At 36.0% G+C, this 4,901-nt stretch overlaps 1 pseudogene; it reads left to right on the forward strand.

Annotated features, from left to right (window-relative positions):
• Positions 1-3,039: 3,039 nt before the first annotated feature.
• LOC118586148 lies at positions 3,040-3,378 on the forward strand (annotated as a pseudogene).
• The last annotated feature ends 1,523 nt before the right edge of the window (positions 3,379-4,901 follow it).

Below are 4,901 nucleotides of genomic sequence, written 5' to 3' on the forward strand. Positions count from 1 at the left end.
CAGCGCCAAGAGATTTGACACCCTCTTCTGCACTGCCTGGGCACTGGCACTCAAATGTACATACCCACCACAGGCATACACATATGCACATAATTGAAAAGTAATAAAAATAAATCTTTAAAAAATGGATTGGAGTTTTCAAACATTTCTTTTATACAGCAAATGTAGTCTTCACATTACAATGTGGAGTCCCACACTGACTATAGAAATCCTTTGTTTCCAAAGGATATTGGTCTAATGGAGGATTGAATATTTAATAGTTAAATATTAAATCTTTAATCTACTTAAAGTACCCTGCTCAGGGTGTCCTTCTAGTTAGTAGATAGCAAGCATCTTGTGACTTCTAAAAGATCATAGAAGCTTGAGACCATATATTATTGTTTTCCAGTTCTACAAAACTTTATTTGCTATAGGTAAATGCACAATTAGAAATTCACATTATTTGGGGTTTTTTTTTTGACATAGTTGAAAATACTAGTTAGACTTTTCAACTTTGCTAGCTTTGTGGACTCTTTATCCTGACACAGGCCTCAAACATGACTGATTACTTCCAATGTAAACAAAGTGAAGACTGGTTTCAGGCTTCCAATTGAGCCTGGGAACAGCAGTGCTCTTTTTAATCTGGGCTCCTAAGTAGCTCTGTAGACTTTAGGTCAAGTGGTTTTGCAGACATCTTGATCCACTGTTCTTGGACTTCTGGCAATGCTTTGAAAGCCCCCCTCCAGTCTTTCTTCAACACAATTCCACTTCCAAGTTTAAGTTGTTTCTAGACATATGATATTTTACTAATAAAATTGCATCCATTCTAAAACACTAGGGTCTCTGACCTTTTGTAGAATTCTGGGACTCAAGGAATGTATAAGATTACCTTCACTAAATCCAGAGTTTAATTTTAAAATACTCCAATCCTGGTGATTTGTTTTTTATAGGTTTTGCTATGTAGTTTGGGCTGGCCTCAGGCTTGACACCTTCCTGCTGGGATTACAACTATGTACCACCACAGCTAGCTAGTCCAGGTAACTTTTGTATGAGAATTATGATTGTTATTACTGTTCCCTTTCTGTCTTAATCAATAATAAGCCAAGAGCATGAGTTAATAATCTTACATTAGTTCAACTCTGTGGGTGGGTGAGAAAGGAAAACACTGTTTATAAAATGCATGAGAGGCTGAGATGGAGGGAAGCCTGAAGTGAACAAATGAAAACCAGAACTGGAGTACATCACCTCTCTATCAAAGTGCTCCAGGGGAATGAGAGACTTCAGGAAGAAATGCCAAAGAGAGCGTCTTCTTTATTCACCAAGTCCTGTCTCAGACCATTGGTAAAACACAAAGATACTAAGTGAAAGGTCTCACTAGTCATAGACAATTATGTATAAAGCAAGAGAATAAATAGACTAGCAGGACTACAAGTTTGAGTTGGCCCTTGTTCTGAGACATTGGAAATATGCTTGTACCTTTGAAATGAGTTGGCACTATCTTGACTTTGGCTGAGATTGACTGAGCAATGTGGAAAGAGATATGAGCAGGACTTCTCAGCTACTACAGTGTCTGCTAGGAGCCACATTATATATTGTTTGCATTATCATCATTACTAGTATTTAAAGGAAATGAGACTCAATAGAGTTATATTCTATATGCACGTTGTGGGCCTGACTTGCTTATCCTTCTCATGGAATTAACACACTACAAGCAAACTTGGCCTTTACATCCTTCGTTGTATTTCCAATGTCTTGTACACATCACAAAGGATTTTAGAAATGGAGACATGAGAACTGATTTGATTATTTTTTCGAGTATGTAAATTAAATGTAGTTTTCTTCCTCTCCACAGACTTTAGAATTCATTTTCTAGGTAGGACAATATCCTATTCTAGAGGGCTCTATGGAAGAAAAATAAACATGTCCTGCTTATATTTTACCATTACATAGTGGTGTGTGTGTGTGTGTGTGTGTGTGTGTGTGTGTGTGTGTGTGTGTGCAGTGTGCATGTGATGTTAGGGACCAAACCTGGGAACTTCAGTATGCTAGTTAAAGGCTCTACTACCCAGTCAACCTCACCAAGTCCACTCTAGATTTCTTTTATTCATTTATTATAATAATAAAGACCACAGTGGTATCATAATTAATAATTTTCACACTTATATTTATTCCATTGGGACCAAAGAAGTTCACTTTTCTTTGCTTGGAAATCTGTGAGTACTCAAGAATCAAGTTCAGTTCTTAACTTGGCTGAGGATAGATCCCCAGCAACGTGACAGGGATGCTGTATACTTGATGTCCCTTGTCATAAAGCATTTTTTTCTTCAATTCTAACTTCAAATTTTTAAACGAAGCATAATAAAGTGAAAACTTAACATAGGACAAAGAATATTTTGAACAGTGAGAGTAGCTAAACTTTTCTTGAGGTTTTCCAAAAAGGGACTGAGAGAAGTTAGTGCCCATGGAGCCAGCTGACTAGACTAGTGAGCCTGACTCACAGAAAGGAGAGGAAAAGGGAAAACCCTGATGAAAGCTTCGGCAGCCTGGGTAAATGTCCGGAAACTGCCTCCTTGGTAGAGTGTTTTATTTGAGGTAAATAGACAAAGAATTCTCTTTAGATAAATAGACAGGAATGTCTTTCTCATAGAGGGTGAAATGGAGTCAGACCACCTATGAAAATAATTACCACAGGAGCCAGGACACACACCATCAGGAGCTGCAGCAGGATCAGGCTGCAGTGCTCCTGCTGATGGGCAACTATTCTAAGGCTTCTGTGAATCTGTCTGTGCACGTTGAAGGAACATGCTTTGGAGCACATATCTTAGAGACCTAAGTTTAATATCTCTCTAAATCAGACTGGGTACATGTGTCACACAGCAGATTAGTGACTACCTCCATGAGAGTTGGCGAAGGAAAGTTAGAATAATGTAAAAAGAAAAAAAAATAGATTTTAAGGGGCAAGAACACAAACACACTTCCTTTAAATGCAAGTTATTAGCAGACTGTGTTGGAAACTACTAAACTTCTGATTGGATCCAAGTAGAATTTTATAAGACCATAATGGACAGACAAGAGAAAATCTGCAGTGACTGTGAAGGCCCTGGCACCATGGATGTCAAAATTTTCTGATGGTCGTGAATTTACTGTAAAAAGAGAACATGCATTAAGATCAGGAACAATGAAGGCCATGTTGAGTAGGTCAGGGCAGTTTACTGAGAATGAAACCAATGAAGCCAGTTTGAGAGAGATCCCTTCACATGTGCTATTAAAACTATGCATGTAACCTATGAGGTTGGCTACATTCACAGCTCCATCGAGATTCCTGAATTCCCAATTGCACCTGAAATTGAACTGGAACTGCTGGTGGCTGCAAACTTCTTAGTTTGTTCAACAAGATAAATTATAATAAGCTGTTCATTTTTAGTATTTAATACCTGTAGTTCAGTTAGTCATTTTTCCAAATATGCAAGTTTTTAGCAGACTGTGTTAGAAACTACTAAACTTCTGGTTGGATCCAAGTAGAATTTTATAAGACCATAATGGACAGACAAGAGAAAATCTGCAGTGACTATGAAGGCCCTGGTATGAAACTTAACTCTAAAGTTAATTGCTGAGCAGATTCCTTCTGTTCCTTTGCATAGCAGACTTAAAATTTGTTTGCTATATCAACAAATTAAAGATGTTCCACAAGCCAAAAATAAATAAATAAATAAACAAATAAATAAATAAATAAATAAATAAACACATAATACTGGGTTATAGGTGGTTTGCTTTCTCCTTTGGATATGAACTTTAAAATCATAAGTGATATAGTAAATCCTGGGATGTAAGGATAAATGAACATATTCTATATATTCTACAGGTAAATACAGAGCTAAGTATTTTTATGTTTTTAGTGTTACTTTAAGAACCAGTCTGATCTTACTGCCACTGAGCATTACTAGAGTCTTGAAAATAATTACATGAAAAACATGTTTATAACTTAGTTAAACCTTGATTTTTGTAACTCAAAGAATAAGAGTTGAAATTTCTTATGTTTTTAATATATAAACTGCAATACTGTTTAAGTGAATCTTGTATTTTGTTTATTGCTACAATTTAAAAACTTTATTTAAAAGCAGTTTTGGAAGAGTACCAGGTACCACTTTTGTTTGAACTGTAGCCACCTAGTCAATTAAATGCTAATTACTTAAGAAAAAAAATTGATTTTTATCTTAAAGAAAGAAATAAAGTGTCACAAGTCTTAGAGAAACAAGACTCATCTAAACATTCCAGTAGACAGCAAGGGATAATAAAGATCAGGAAAGAGACTGATAGAATGAAGACTAAAAGAGCAGAATATATCATCGGTCAAGCAAAGCTGACTCTTCAAAAAAATAAATAAATAAATAAGGAAAGGAAAAGAAGAAAATACTAGCCAAACTGCTGGAAAAAGAAGAGCAAGCTAAACTCAAGATCAGTAGAAAGAAAGAAATTATTAGGATCATGGCTGAAATTAGTGAAACAGAAACAAACAAACAACATAAGAAAACACAGAGACTCAATGAAATAAAAACTTGCTCCTTTGAAAAGATAAGCAGGTTTGAGAAATCTTTTGGTAAACTAACCAAAAAAAGGAGAGAAGTCCTCCAGCTGGAGCAAGGGCTTGGGGCTGCAGGTGAGCTGTCCCTCCATCTCACAAAGGGAACTTCTTGCAGAGGCATGAAAACATGGGTTTTTGCTGAAAAAAAAAAAAAGAAAAGAAAAGAAATAGAGAAGACCCAAATTAATAAAATAAGGTATGAGCAGGGATCCATTATCAGTGAAATTCCGAAAACCATTAGGTCTTACCTTAAAAACACATATTTCACTCAAATGGAACATCTAAAAGAAATAGATACATTTCTCCATGGATATGAAACCAAAAGTTAAACCATGATGAG

The sequence above is a fragment of the Onychomys torridus genome, chromosome 6, assembly GCF_903995425.1.
Source record: "Onychomys torridus chromosome 6, mOncTor1.1, whole genome shotgun sequence".
Classification (NCBI taxonomy): domain Eukaryota; kingdom Metazoa; phylum Chordata; class Mammalia; order Rodentia; family Cricetidae; genus Onychomys; species Onychomys torridus.